The 16,708-nt window shown below is 43.5% G+C and overlaps 1 protein-coding gene across 2 annotated transcripts in view; it reads right to left on the bottom strand.

The window, feature by feature from the left end:
• Positions 1-16,708, bottom strand: part of nrg3b (neuregulin 3b) — a 216,371-nt gene that overhangs the window by 68,918 nt on the left and 130,745 nt on the right. The window lies entirely within an intron of this gene.

Below are 16,708 nucleotides of genomic sequence, written 5' to 3'. Positions count from 1 at the left end.
TGTCCATGTGAGTGAGGTTTTTACTTTGTTATTAGTTCAGGCTGTGCGTCATAGCTGAGCTGAAAATGCCATTTTATATTTCTGAATCGAGGAACTGAGAATGTAAGGAAATAGGGGTTCAAATGAATTGAAATTCGAATAAATCTAACTAATGGAAGACCAAATCAAAGAATGAATGAATGAACAACAGACTTTTTCCAATTCAACTTCTCGCCTTTCCCCCTGTGATTTGCTGTTCACTCAATGCCTCGATGAGAACACTACAGCTTAAAACACGGTTTGAGCTCATGTAGTAAAAATCTGTTTCATTTTTGTACTGTAGATTATTTTCTCACTGGAGAAACACGGCAGTGATTCATTTCTTACTAAAAGGCCAAATAATTAACCCAGCTCTTGCTCAGATCTATGACAGCTGTCCAGTTAGGGTGTGACTTGTGGCAATAGTAATGGAATGCCAATCAGGAATAAGGTACCGTGAGCAATGGAGCGGTTTTACTTACGAATATTGCGCTCCTGGCATTACTGTGTCTTTAATTTAATAACGCCACACATGAGTTCTGACAACAGTCATGCATTAGAAATTACATCACCATTCATCACAGCTGCATTACTCCAAACATCCAGATGCCAGACACAGGGGGAGATACTGAGACAGAGGAGAAGAGTCAGAGAGCGACAGAATGAGACAGGGAGCAGCAAAAAGATACAAGGACACGTGGAGAGCCAAAGCCATCCAAAGCACTTTATTACATAACCACGGGTGACAGGAAAAGATGAGACTTTATATAATCTGATGGATCCAGGATGAAGGAGGATTTACTCTCTGCTTAAGCATGAGAAACTGAGCATGTCCCGCAATTGTGACAGACCACAGAGACACATGGTCTGTCTCCTCATCTGTCATCCCGCTGCTCCGCACCCCCTGATACGCCAAGGACACACTTTTGAAAGATGCAAAGAAGCTCCCCAGAGGTAACCTGAATGGAGCCAGAATTCGACTAAAACTTGCATTATCTCTGAGTAGATGATAACAGGTTTAACAGTTGTGTTCTGCTTTATATCTTCCCACACAAACAAGCATGTCTAGACCCTATTTAGGACAGTTTCAGCCACCCCACCCCATTTCCTAACAGCCCCCCAACCATCTGCGATTAACTTTGCTGTCAGCCCACTTAAAAATCTGTGATTATGAGATCTCTCTTCATGTTTGCTGAAAACAGCAGCTGCGTGAACATATCAGGTTATTTCTCTCTGAATCTGTCTCTTATCAGTTGCTTAAAACTTTAATTAAAGAATAGATGTGCGATATCCACACAGCTAGCATTACCAAACGGAATTGCAACATTTAAAAAAACAAAAACCTCAGCATCTCATATACAGCCTGAAATTCGAGTCCCTCTTACTTTGCCTCTGCCTCTTTCCCGCTGTGAAATATCGTTCTGACCTTAACCCTTTCTTTAAAATTCAATTGACAATTTAGTATGAGTCTTCCTACCAGGGCTTTCCTGTCTCTTCTTTTTGATGAAACGAGATCTCGGCCCCACACTGCGAATGCTACTCTCCCCCTAGAATCAGCAAGTTCCTTAAATTGATCCTCCTTTATTCTTTTTTCGTTGTCCCTTTCTTTGAACGATGGCAGAAATTACAGGTTTCAGCTAACCGACTAGCGTGGCAGCAAAGCCTCAGCAGAGATCAATAGAGTGGCAAAGGCATTTCCACAAACACACACCTATCCGGCTTTTACAGACTGGGATGACATTTATATGTTGGATGGAAGATTTCAGAGAAGCTCTACTGTACTGAACTGGAAATATTACCTCTGCGACTTCTGTCAATGTTAGAACGCTTGCCCATAAATGTTTACGGAGCACACAGGCCCACGCAGATTTATCGTGAGAATAACAGGCCTCTGTGTTCAAGACACACTCCCTATCCTGAATCGATCCCAGCCTTACCTCTCCATAATGGGAGACACTGTTGCTAATAGGCTGTAATAAAGTAACTCGGTGGCACTACTAAAATCTCTACATTTAGCCTTGCTGCGTCGATTCGGTGTCTCGATATAATTCAGCATTAATGGCTGCCTGTGGATCAAGACCTGTGAAAACAAAAGCTACTGACTTTAAGGCCAACATAAATATGCGGCCCTTTTACAAGCACATATTAGCCGTGACAAGCCATTAAAGGGGTAAAAACATTCCCAAGTGAGTGAAAAGTGCAGCCGTTCGCTCTTCTCCCTTTTCCAAAGCTGGGATCTTAAGCATGGGATGATCCATGATTTTGCTTGGGCTAAAGCATTAAAATATTTCACATCTCGGAATAACCACCCCCGTCATTTGTTTATAGCGTCCCCCGGAGAATTTTTAGTAGATGGCTATGGGGAAAAAAATAATTAGCATTTTCTTCGTGTGTATAACTTTCTCTTGTTCTGGATTAATGTAACATGTTCAATTATAGTCTTTGAGTGCCAAAGGCTGTTTCTCTCTGTTCGAATTGCGAATGCATGGGATTATGGAAACTTTTTTACAACCCTCCAGCTTTTGATCAATGAATCGCTCGTGTACAAGTGGCGCCGCGGTCTTAGACACTTAAAGATTTTACATGTCTAATGCATTTGTCTGCCTTCACAGCACTGTTTTAACAAGGCCGATGAGAGGAATAAACGAAACATGCATTCAAGGATTTTGGGAATAAACAGTGATTTTTTTCAAAAGACCCTAATTTACCCACCTGCTACTGCAGAGCAAACACAGAAGCAAACAGTCGATTTGCTCTCAATGAAATGGTTGTTTCCAGGTTCATTGCAAATCAGGAATATGGCCTCTCTCTCTCTCTCTCTCTCTCTCTCTCTCTCTGACCACTGGAGTATCACAACCCTAATGTCTCCTCTCTCTCCCCACACTGCAAAACTCATTGAGCTACTCAGAAATGTGAGCCCTTCTTGCTCCAAAGCACACATTAGGCTGAACAGTTCATTACCAAATGGAAATTGATGCTGCCTCTGTCACTTGCAGCAAAGCTTTCAAGACAAAAAAAAAAAGACAATAAAATTTTTCTCTGGCAGAAGAGGAGAAAAAAAGAGAAGAGAATGGGATGAGAAACATATGGTTTGCCGCAGAATTTTGATGAGACTCATTTGTTTCAGGAATACATTGTCCTCAAACCTGATACTTAAGAGGCTGCCTGGACTTCAGACTCTGTCAAGTTTTAGGGAGACTGTACGGGTGCGTTCTGCAAGAGCTACAACGATGTAACAATCACAAGTGATAATTCAGGCAAAATAAGATTGCCTCTCAACTTGTCTCTCTTGTATATTTTGATTTGCAAGAGGAAATGAGAAACAAGTCCAATCTGGTCTCATAGACATTGTGAGGCTCGACGTGTCACTCCTCAGTCTTATTCACAAGCATCTCTCTCTCTCTCTCTCCAACATTTCTAAAAACAAAACACACCGGGCTGGCAGTGACAAATCAACCAATCATGTGACGTGAGATCATATCGCACTGTAAATATACACACGGTTTTATCCATAAACACAGATGATGTACAATCTGGCATGAAACAAATTTCGGAAAGATCAGACAATAATGTATTATCATCTTCATATCATTTTTAATATTTATTTTACATTAAGGTTATAGTCATTTTTTTATGAATTATACCAGACATATTTACGATATGGAAACTAAAAATGGGACAGTTCAGTTTATTTATAGAACACATTTAAAAACAGTCACTGGGCGGCCGAAGTGCTGTACACATAGAAAACAGAGCCAATAGAAATTAGTAACACAAATAAAAATGAGCACAGCTTAAAACAGAACAATCATTAAGCTAAAAGCAACAGAAAATAAATAGACATGACTTGAACTCAGACAGAGGAAGTCGATCAAATATAAAGTGGGAGTTTGTTCCACAGTGTTGGGCCAGCCACTTCAAAAGCTTGGTTACCCCTTGATTTTAGCCGGGTTCTAGGTATCTGAAGGAGAAGTTTTGTTTCAGATCTAAGACTTCTACTGGGATAATATAAATGAAGTAAGTCAGACAGATAAGAAGGTGCTAAATCATTTAAGGAATTATACACCAGTAATACAATGTTATATTCAATTCTGAAATTTATCAGAAGCCAATGAAGGGATCTCAAAAGGGCACCCTTTTGCATGATCACATTTCCTCTTTCCCTTTAAGAATCTCGCCGCAGCATTTTGAACATCCTGTAAGCGTGCCGTTTGGGACTTTGATACACCAAAAAGTTGCAATAGTCCAGGCACGAGGTAATAGGAGCATGGATTGCAGTCTCCAACGAGCGCTTGGGAAGATAAGATTTGATTTTCGCTAGAGAGCGAAGATAAAAAAAAAAGCTAGATCCAATGACAGCACTAATTTGCTTTTCAAATTTGAGGGAACTATCTAACATAACACCTAAATTCCGTACTTGGGGACCGATAAATAGATCTAGAGATCCAAGGTCAAGATCATGTCTTGGCCTGGTTTCTGAGGGGTCAAAAACAATAAGTCTGTTTTGTCTGAGTTCAAAAATAGGAAATTCTTGGCAAGCAAAGCTTTTACCTCATCGAGACATGCTGTCAAATTGTCTAAAGCACTCTTATTTTTCCTAGACAAAGGCATGTAAATCTGCATGTCGTCAGCATAACATTGAAATGAGACATTGTGAGTTATAGATTACATAGAAAATAAATAAGAAATTACATAGATAATATTACATTATTATTAATATTAAAGGTGCATTATGTAACTTTTCCGTCCACTAGAGGTTGCCTGTTCAATACAAAGGTGTAGTTTGATGACGCCAAGTTTGAACGCAGAATCTTGGGACATGTGGTCTTCACCTCACAGCCAGCGGAAAAGAATCGGGACAGGACTCGGGCAGAAATCATGTTCATGGATGCGATTATTAACGTTACTGAAGTATGAAGCAGAGCAGGACCGAGTGTTGTGGAGCTGAGCAAGGCCGCTGGAGCGATTGTTAATAAGATGAAGACAACACACGCCTCGCGAGCAACGGGACTTTTATTATATTTCACAGTCGTCGGCGTCACTTCCGGTCATGATTATGAGGTGTCGCAGCTCTGTTTATCATATTAGATACATCTGAGTGTGTTGAAAATGAAGTTATGACGTTACTCTGTGCGTTCACTCGGCGGCTGCTATGATACTTGTTGCGCACTGCAGTAAGAGTAAAGGGTTTCTGCAAAATAAAACTGGAAACCGAGGGTAACGCAGATGTGATGCAATCCCTCACACGTCCCGGTTCCTTAGTTAAAATAGCAATTTCTCACGATTTACAAATAGTTGGATATTGTAAGTACTCAACTGAACAAAATATATAACACTGGCCTAGTGTTTTTTGGATATTTTACTGAAATTTTTTTTACATAGTGCAGGTTAAAGGTAACCATTTTATTTTGCATAAAGTTTGTAATAAAAATAATTTTGTGAATTTTACAAGGCATATTTGTCATATGGAAAATATAAAATTAATCAAGTTTTTTTTTTTTTTTTTAAGATGCTTTTAATTTTTGTTTTACATTTTAGGTTTAAGCCCTCCCCCATATCCGGTTGCATCTTAATACAGTTTTTCCATTACAACAGTTACAGAAACACATACAAATAATGTCTTCATTGCACATCCCATCTGATATGACGATCTTCCCTATACAGCTGGCAGATTATTTGAGACACATACCTCACTGGTTGCTCAGGAAACGGACCAGGAATAACCAAAATACTATTTATTAAACACTTAGGAAACATCAGGAGCTTAAGAAGTAGCAAACTCACGTTAACACAAACAATACCAGACAGGGAACTAACTCAAACTGAGGGCTTAAATACACAGAGCAAACAAAAGAGCTAATGAGATCATTAATGAGACAACAGGCAAACGGGATCTTAAATCAAACACACTGGGAAACCATGTCAAACAGGGAAAACAGAACCAAAACACAATGAAACAGCCAAAACAGAACATAACTTGTCCCCTTGTCTGCCCTTGTACCTAAAATGCGGTATTTGTTCAAATAGGCTAATGTGAAATCACAACTTCCTCTTTATTTATAGCCAACACACTCCACTCCTCAGACTGCAATTCTGCCTCACACATTCTGCCAGGGTTTGGGCACCAAGCAGTCTCGTTTGCATATATTTGCATGTAATTAGCACATCAAACCTTCAGACTTGAAAGGGACGCCTTGTCAAAAAGTATTTTGCATCTCCCTCTCCTCTCTCTCTCTCCCTCTCTCTTCTGCTTCTCAATCTTAGCCTCTATTATGAACGTGTGATTAGAAGAACAATTATATAAGTTAAACCTCTCTGAACCTCGGGAATTATACCAGAGTTTGGATATTTGTTACTGTAACTTTGTATACAAGAGGAAATTCGCGCAATTGGCGCAAGTGTGCGTGTGTGTGTGTGTACGAACATCTCAAAGTTTGCTTTGCTTCTGTTGTATTTGCTGATTGTTGATTTTTCACCAATTATGAAAGTCACTGAGATGATGAGACAATACCATTGACTGAGTGAATTGCATTAATTAGAGTGAACGATGATGTCAACACGCATCAGTCAAGCCTTTGAGTCACAAGCAAACATGCACTGAGCCATAAAACAAGTGCCCAAACAATTAATGAACTTGCAGTCATTTGCAGAACTTTTAGTGAGTGCAAACTCACAGTTTTAAAAACAGCTCTCCATAATGTAACTCACGGGTCTGTATTTTTTTTTTCTCTAGTAAATCACTGTGACACATCAGCCCACTTCCCACGTTTCCTGTAATAATGAGATTGTGAGTGTCACATATTGTAATTGTATATGGAATGTTAATGTATGGCAGATTGAAAGTGTTTTTGTAGCTCAAATGCATAATAATAATGATAATATGTATGGTAACACGGGGTGAGTTGTAAAACCGCCAGTTTAACCACTTAGAAAATAGCTATAATGATGAAATAGTTATTACACATGATTATTATACATTAAACACCCCCTTCCTGAGTTATACAATTGTGTACAAAAATGTTCTTGTTTAATTTGATACAATGACAACATTTGCCTTAAAACTTTCACTTAAATTAACCTCATGATTTTCTGTAAAGATGCTTTGTTTATCCATGTTTTATGTACTGTATTTATTTATTTTTTAATCTAAATTGTGCTGTTTTAAAATAAAACTTTTAACTTTTTTGTTACTTTTTTCATTAAATGTTTAAATTGAAATGGGGGCAGAGTTGGTATAAAAATAATTTTGAACAATAACATTTGATTAGCAAAAATTAAAATAGATGTTAATCTCAAATGCAGTTTAGAGATAAGTTGTAGATTTGAAAACAAACACTACACTCAAAAGTTTGGGGTCTGTAAGACTAGCTTTTGAAAGAAATGAATACTTTAACTGAGCAAGGATGCATAAATTTTTTAATAATAAGAAATATTTCTTGAGCACCAAATTAGTTACATTGATTTCTAAAGAAACATGTGACAATGAAGACTGGAATAATGGCCAAACATAGGGATAAATCAAACTTATTTTAAATCATAATAATATGTAACCCCAAACTTTTGAATGCAAGTGTAAATGTATGAAAAGTCTGTGATAAATTGCACAAATTGCAGAAGTTAAAATCATCCAGTCTCCTCGACACTGATGCAAAATGTAAGCGGCTTTTCGATAAATGTGTCTGTCAAATGCATAAATGTAAATATGAAACCTTGATTATCACTGTATATGCATATCCTAATTTGTCATATTAGTCTGCAGCGGTTTTAAAACACATTAACATCTCATTTACACAAAGTATTATTCTAGCAAAAAACCACACTATACTGAAGCCGAGTTGATTAGTTGGGCCGTTCGGCTTCCCATACATTTATTTCCCATACATTTAGTGATTATATTTAAAACAAACTGCGATTACATTTCCCATACTTTTATTATTAATCTCTCTTGCTCTTATATTCCTTGTATGCCAGTGATTATCCCTTCTGCATGCGTGCCTGTGGTTGCTGACCCCCCATGTAGCTCAGTTTTTTTAATACAGTGTTTGTTATATTGTGGGCTGTGGTTTTAAGGAGCATAAAATGTCAATCTCAGCACAGAAGTACAAAAAGTAATCGGATCAGGGCTGCGTTTCCCAAAAGCATCGTAAGCCTGAGTTGATCGTAAAAACGATCGTACGAGTGATCTTAATATTACGGTCTGTTTCCCAAAAGCATCTTAACTTAAGTAGCACTTGAAAATGATCGTAGATCTACGAGTGCTCTGGAGTAATCGTAAAGCTCTAAGTGTATCGTAAGAAGACAGAGTTATGAGGTCACCTACAGGACAACCGGCAGATTACACCTTTAACTTTATTCAAGTGCATTGTGATAATACTATAAGGTTTTGATTGTACTTTATTGTACACTTTTGTTTATTATTATTTTAATTTTAATATTCTCATTATTATCCATGTTGATTAAAAAAAAACAGTTCTGCTGCTTAATATTTTTGTGGAAACTGACTTTGTGATCACTGGATTATATTTTAATATAAGAGGGCAGGTAACAAACAAAAAAATTATAAATACACATCTGAATTAAATGAGGATATTTATTTCATCTTTTTGAAAGGTATCTTTTCTAGTTTTTTTTGTTCAGCCATTTTGTCAGTGCCTCAGCCTGTAGGTAGTTGCTTTATATAGACGTGTTTTGATTGCTAATCCACATCAGATGACAATTATTAGGTTATATTTCAGCACTTTGCAAATGGACAGCGACTCTTAAGTAGCACTTAGAGCGCATTCTCGTGCGTTCATGTTAAGTACATTTTTGGGAAACGCACGTGGAATTGCTGCGAATGATCGAAACCTCGCTCGTAGAACGCGCTCTTTAGAGCTAAGATACATCGTTATTGGGAAACCCGGCCCAGGTCGTTTACATGGTGACATTTTTCATTTGATTGGTTCATGAAAAGGGTTATCCCACCCCTCTCAAACCGATTACAATTTCATTCGGTTTGGGCATCTTTATTCCGATTTAGGAGTTTATAAATGGCCATTGCTTCATGTCATCTAGCCACTCCGTCAGATGGGATGGATGAGGGACTGTTACGGTACTGTCGTCACGACTTGTTAAAACATCCATGGTGTGTATCCTCCTCCGTTTTTTGTCCATTTGTGCTTCATCCATGGAGAAACACCGGCTTATACAGCAAACAAGATAACAAGCTGCAAGCTATCAAACGTACACAAGCTTCGAACCGGAAAAGGACAACCGACTTCCGGTTCAAACCCGCTATGAATCATGGGTAAATTCGCCTACCAGGAAAAGGTGGATACTGTAAGTGCAGCCCTGCCTTGTTTACAGAGGTTACCATGGAAACATTTCTGCTTTTCCATAAGCGCCACCTACTGTCAGAGAGGGGATTTACATTTTCATTCAGCCTGTCTTATTCAGCCGTTTTTGTTCAGACCAATGCTAAAATCTATGGAAGCTTATTTCCACCACAGAATAAAAAATGTAATTACTTTTTATCTCACAATTGCAAGTTTACATCTCACAATTCTGACTTTTTATCTCTTTTATCTCTATTAAGTCAGAATTGTGAGATATAAACTCGCAATTGCAAGAAATAAAGTTAGAATTGTTAATATCAATTGTTAATAAAAGTTAATATCACACAATTCTAACTTTATAACACGCAATTCTGACTTTATAACGATTATCTTTTTATCTCTTTATAAAATCAGCGATTACGAGAAATAAAGTCAGAATTGCGAGATATAAATTCTGACTTTATATCTCGCAATTCTGACTTCATAACTCACAATTGCAACTTTATATCACAGTATTCTGACTTTATCACATGCAAATGCGACTTTATATCATGCAATTCTGACTTTATACTGTAACTAGCAATTGCAACTTTATATCACACGATTCTGACTTTATAACTCGCAATTGCTACTTTATATCTTGTAATTGCGAGATTAAAAGTCGCAATTATCTTTTAAAATGTTTTATTCTGTGGATGGAAAATAAGCTAATGTGCATTCTAAAAACTCAACACTTTGGATAACAAGGAAGCCTATGTAAAATTGAAGACTTCCACAATGCAAAAGCCTCTAAAAGCCACCTCTGTCAAAAATGAGATGATGATACTGAGTGAATGCTCTCCGCACATAGATATACATCCATCAAATACTTTCACTTCAAAACCACTAAATCCCATCTTCAGCCCAATCAGAAGTACCGGTACTTTGGTATGAACCTACATTGGAGCCTGAAAAAATGCTAATTTTAAAGAAAAACATCAGACAGACTTAGAGGCTTTTGCATCTGAAGTCTTCAATTGTTTATGGAGTGGTTAAAATACTTATAATATTTCCTCCTTAGCATAAAATTGATTTAAAGGCTGAAATGCTGAAATAGTCAAAACTTTATTTGAACATGTAGTACAAATGTTATGTTGTATCTAACGCAAGCAATATTTTTAGTACGTTTAAAATGTGGTCGTAATTTTTTATGTTATTTCAATGTTTATGCAAGAAACAATTTTATTTGTTGTTTGTTTTTTCTCTAGTGAAATGAGTTTGGTGTGTGTATGAGTACTTTTTGAACATTTCCAGCACGTTTTAACAATAATGTATTGGTAACCGTGGTCACTATACTCGTGATATGAAATTTTCATACCGTTTAGACACTAATTAAAATAATAAAACACCATAATAAACTTTAAAAAATGGCGTTTTGCCCTACAATATCATGATACCTTGAGACAAAAATCTCAGTTCAACTATTTCTGGGCAAATAATCAGACTGAACCTCACAAGGCAGAGGTGTCCACTTTATGGGCCAACCATGGATAAAGTACGGCATTGAATTCTACTTTATAGTGCGTTGTAAAATAAATGCTGAGGGGAGGGACGTGTCCTTGCTTGGTCTGGAGAGGTGGCTGTGTTGGGTGTCTTAGCACTCAACAGCATAAAAGCTGACCTCCTTCACCCCGAGGTTCTTAAAGGCCTGCTCAACAGCACCCATTTGGTGTGATTATTGAATGTTTATTCCCCTTTTCTCTCATTGTTAGTGCACTTAGAATGATTAATTATGCTGAGCTCTCTCTGTGACATCTCGTCTCACTCGGGGGAGAAAAACACGCTCTCCATGCTCCTTCGCCCTGTCTCTTTCTATCACTCGCTCCCTCAGTCCTCTCCATTCAAATCAAATTCAATTCAGAGAGCACTCCATCTGCCATCATGGCCACTATACAATAACAACTACAGCAACGGTAAAACAGACAACAAATAAATAAGAACGCCAATAAATTGAAGGAATAGTTAAAGTACGGTTTAACCCAGAGTACTCAGTAAAACATAATAAGATTTTATGTGAGCGGCACTTCATAACCTTCCTGTCTCTTTTTATACACTAACGTCCGTCTCTTTTCCCATCCCTCCATTTTTGTCTCAGCTTCCTCGTTCTGTTCCAAAGCTGCTGAGTTTGACATTTAGAGAGGTATCAAATCACCAGACCAACACTCACCTACAACCGCAGCGTGAAAATCTTGATACAGGAAAGCCCTTTTTTTCAAATAGATGCGTGTCTGTGTTTAAACATGCATGTTTCCGTTAACAAGCTCTGAACTGTCTGTCCACTATGTAAGTAATCCACTTAAACACCCAGAATGAAGCATCCACAGATGTTCATCCTTTATACCAGCTGAGCAGCCAAAAGGGAAGGATAGTACCAGCAGGCACGCTGTCTGCATTCAGATTTAGCCGCCAGAGTGGCTACCACCTGACATGCTGTTCACGAGCCAACAGAATTTGTTTGTGATGTTCCATTATCATGACAAATTTAACTGCTTACTCATAAACTAAAGATTACTGCCGGTTTACGGTAATAATGCACAGGGCTGGATTTATGCATAGGCATTCTAGGCACGTGCCTATGCTCGCATGTCCAGGGAAATAAAATTTTATTTTATTATTATTTGACTCTAATGGTAAAACAATGTAAGACAATGTCTAAATGAACAAAAATGTAAATATCATGATGCAGAAACCTTGTACTCCACACTGTAAACGTCTCGGGGTATGTAACCCTCGTTCCCTGAAGGAGGGAATGGAGACGTACGTCGGAACTGACCGACGAATTGGGATCTGTCTTCAGAGATCAGTCTACTTCGAGTGTATTAGAAACGAGCCAATTGTATTGGCATGCGGTCCACGCACCGCCCCGCACCGCGGGTATAAACACGGAAGTGGAGTACCGCATATTGCTTTTCCAACTGAGGAGCCGAATAAGTGACTCGGCCCTTCAGCGGAAGCACAGCACCTGGCGACGGGACGTACGTCTCCGTTCCCTCCTTCAGGGAACGAGGGTTACATACGTAACCGAGACGTTCCCTTTCAGTCGGTCACGTTCGACGTACGTCGGAACTGACTGACGAATTGGGATCCCTACCAACACGCCAGAGATGCTGGCCCTTCCAGCGCCCTGCCTGAGCTCACTGGACCACTCCTATGTTGGAGTGGGAGTCAGGGCTCCCGGCAGGGAAGGTCAGTCACTGCTGTTCCTGCAAGACCCACTCTGCGTGACTACTGGATAACGCTGGGAAGCGTGCCAGTCTCAGGGAGATGGAACGCTGCGGAGCCACGTCCTCCAAGGGAGGAGAGGTGGAATACTCATAAGGACTAACCTATCAGGGTAGTGCAACATATGGCAGTCTCTGGGGTGGATCCAACCTGGTCCCAGGGGGGAAAGAACACACCCAGAGACGACAGAGCGGGGCTCTGTCAAGGGAAAGACACGGGGCTAGCCGAGTAGGGTAGCAGGTACCGTGGAAATACACATATGGGGTCGCCGTGAGGGGACCAACACATATGGAACCCAGCCTACACACACGTTCCACAAGCATACGGGTGCAGGCCTGGCGTCAGACGGCCGCAACGTCTGACACCGAAGGGGTGACGGAGGAGCTCGACAGGGTTCACCATTTCTGGGGAACACAACTGGAGAAGATAAACGCACGAATCCGGCCATAGGCGGGAGTGGCGTAGCAAGCCGACACAGGAACGGGCACTTCACGTCTACCGGCCGTTGGAGGCGAGTACACGGGAAGAAACCGGCTCCACACGGAGGCTATAGAATCTAGCGAACGTGTTAGGTGTCGCCCAGCCCGCAGCTCTACAGATGTCTGTCAGCGAGGCGCCTTGAGCCAGCGCCCAGGAGGAGGCAACACTCCCTGTGGAGTGCGCTCGCAACCCGAACGGGCAAGGCACATCTTGCGATTGGTACGCTAAAGACGATAGCATCCACTATCCAGTGGGCTAACCTCTGCTTGGAGACAGCCTTTCCCTTCTGCTGCCTCCATAACAGACGAAGAGCTGCTCTGAGGTCCTAAAGCTTTGTGTCCGGTCAACGTAAGCGCGAAGAGCGCGGACGGGACATAACAAAGCCAGGGCTGGGTCTGCCTCCTCCGAGGGCAGCGCTTGCTGGTTCACCACCTGGTACCGAAAGGGAGTGGTAGGAACCTTGGGCACGTATCCGGGCCGGGGTCTCAGGATTACGTGAGAGTTACCGGGCCCGAATTCTAGGCACGATTCGTAGACCGAAGCGCAAGCAGGTCCCCCACCCTCTTGATTGAGGCCAATGCAGTCAGGAGTACCGTCTTCATAGACAGGATTTTTAACTCAACAGACTGCAAAGGCTCAAAAGGAGGGCCCTGAAGTGCTCTGAGCACCAGGGCTAAGTCCCAAGAGGGTAGCGAGATAGAACGAGGAGGATTTAGTCTCCTCGCACCTCTGAGGAACCTGACGATTAAGTCGTGCTTCCCTAAGGTTTTACCTTCAACTACATCGTGATACGCCGCTATTGATGCGACGTACAATTTCAGGGTGGAGGGAGACAGCCTTCGCTCCAACCCATCTTGTAGGAAAGAAAGCACAACATTAATCGAACACTTCCGGGGGTCTTCTGGCGAGAAGAACACCACTCAACGAACAGGTTCCACTTCAGGGCATAGAGGCGCCTCGTAGAGGGGGCTCTAGCTGAAGTGATGGTGTCTACCACTGCCTGTGGCAGGCCACCTAGAACCTCCGCGTCCCGTCCAGGGACCAGACATGGAGTTTCCAGAGGTCTGGACGCAGGTGCCATAGAGTGCCCCCTCCCTGAGAAAGAAGGTCCTTCCTCAGGGGAATCGGCCAGGGTGGGGCTGTCGCGAGGAGTGTAAGTTCGGGGAACCAGGTCCGGTTGGGCCAGTAGGGCGCAACTAGCAAGACCTGCTCCTCGTCCTCCCTGACCTTGCACAGAGTCTGTGCTAGAAGGCTCACTGGGGGAAACGCATATTTGCGTAGGTCCCGGGGCCAGCTGTGCGCCAGTGCATCTGTGCCGAGGGTACCCCCATTCAGGGAATAGTACCACTGGCAATGGGACGAGTCCGGAGTGGCAAACAGGTCTACCTGTGCGGCTCCGAAAAGGTCCCATATCAGCTGGACGCTCCGGGGGTGGAGTCGCCACTCTCCCGGAAGTGGACACTGACGAGAGAGCTTGACGGCTGTCTGGTTCAGCACACCTGGGATGTGAATGGCACGAAGCGACCTCAGATGCTTCTGACTCCACAGGAGGAGGTGGCGGGCGAGTTGGAGCATGCAACGGGAGCGCAGACCACCCTGACGGTTGATGTACGCAACGGCCGGAGTGCTGTCCGTGCGGACCAGTACGTGTTTGTGCTGAAGCAGCTTTTTGAAGGGACTTAGCGCAAGACGTACTGCCATTAACTCCAGGCAATTGATATGCCAATGCAGCTGGGGCCCCGTCCACAGACCCGAGACTGCATGCCCGTTGTACGTGGCCCCCCAACCCGTGGCTGAGGCATCTGTGAATACCACAACATGCCTGGACACCTGTCTTAAGGGCACTCCGGCCCGTAAGAACGAGGGGTCGGACCAAGGGTTGAAGGTTTGGCGACAGTACGGGGTAACTGGGACCCGATACTGGCCGCTCTGCCACGCCCCACCTCGGGACTCGGTCGTGTAGCCAGCGCTGAAGCGGTCTCATATGAAGCAATCCGAGCGGCGTTACCGCGGCTGCAGATGCCATATGCCCCAGGAGCCTCTGAAAGAATTTCAGTGGGACCGCCGTCCTGCTCTTGAATGTATTCAAGCAGTTCAACACTGACTGGACTCGTTCCTCTGTGAGGCGCGCAGTCCGATTGACCGAATCCAGCTCCACGCCGAGATAAGAGATCCTCTGCGTGGGACAGAGTTTGCTCTTCTCTCGGTTGACCCGAAGGCCCAACAGGCTGAGGTGACGGAGCACCAGGTCCCTGTGTTCGCACAACTGCTCCCGAGACTGGGCGAGTATAAGCCAGTCGTCGAGATAGTTGAGAATGCGAACGCCGCGTTCTCAGAGTGGAACAATGGCTGCCTCCACGACTTTCGTAAAAACGCGGGGCGACAGGGACAGCCCGAAGGGCAAGACTTTGTACTGATATGCCTTCCCCTCGAACGCAAAGCATAAGAACGGTCTGTATCGAGGGAGAATAGAGACATGAAAGTACGCGTCCTTCAGGTCGATCGCTGCAAACCAATCTTGGGGACGGATGCATTCGAAAATGCATTTCTGCGTTAGCATTCTGAACGGAAGCTTGTGCAGGGCCCGTTTCAGAACACGCAGGTCCAAGATTGGCCGTAACCCACCGCCTTTCTTGGGTACAATGAAGTAGGGGCTGTAGAACCCTGACTTCATATCGGCTGGAGGAACCAGTAGTCGCCAGTAAGACATCGATCTCTGACCACAAGACATGGGCATCACTGCTCCACACGGAGGTTAAGAGGATGCCCTTGTGCTTGGGAGGCCGGTACGCGAACTGAGTCGCGTAGCCGAGTCTGATAGTATGGATGAGCCAGCGAGACGGTCTGGGGGCTCTCTTAGCCAGGCCCCCAGAAGCCGTGCAAGCGGGACCAATGGCACCACAGACGTACCCGGGGTGGGGCAGCGAGGTGGAACGCTCAGACCCAACCCGGACGGCCCGGAGGCGGCCCGGAGGCGACCCGGAGTGGGTCTGATCGTTCCAGGGTGGGGCAGTGTGTTGGAGAGAAGGCCCGGGGGCGTCCTCTAGCCTCACACCACCCCCTGGCGAAGAAGAGAGGGGAAGCCAGGAGTGGCAATGCCCGGGGGCGTCGCACATAGCCGGCTTGAGCCTCTCTGGGCCCAGGGACAAAGGAAACTGCTCTGAGATCGTGGGTACCGCTGGACTCCGGAGAGCCAGCGGCAGGACCGAAACCGGAAAATATATTCTCCCCCCGGTCCTCCTCCGGGGGAGGGAGGGGTGCGGACACCGACTCCCTGAGCAGTTCCCCTCTTGCTGGGCTGCCCGTATCAGGGCCGCTTGCCCTTGTGCTTGCCAGCGGACTTTGCGGGACCCTGGACGGGTTGGGCGCCTCCCTTGCGCCCGGCCACCTGCTGCCTGGGTGGAGGCTGCTGCTTGGCTTAGCAGGGGCGGAGGCGGACGCAGGGAGACACCCTCGGCGACAAGCAGATGGAGGTGCTGCGGACAACGACTGGGTGGAGGCAGCAGCTGGTCGTCGTGGCAGGAAGTTTTTTTTTTTTTTTATTATTATTATTTTTTAACTCCACCTGCTTCTGGGCCACCAAGAACTGCTGGGCACAGTTCTCGATGACGTCGCCGAAGAGGCCAGCCTGACAG

The sequence above is a fragment of the Gobio gobio genome (assembly GCF_949357685.1).
Source record: "Gobio gobio genome assembly, chromosome: 20".
NCBI lineage: Eukaryota > Metazoa > Chordata > Actinopteri > Cypriniformes > Gobionidae > Gobio > Gobio gobio.
The sequence above is the reverse complement of the archived record's forward strand: the minus strand, read 5'-3'. Positions and strand labels throughout refer to the sequence as shown.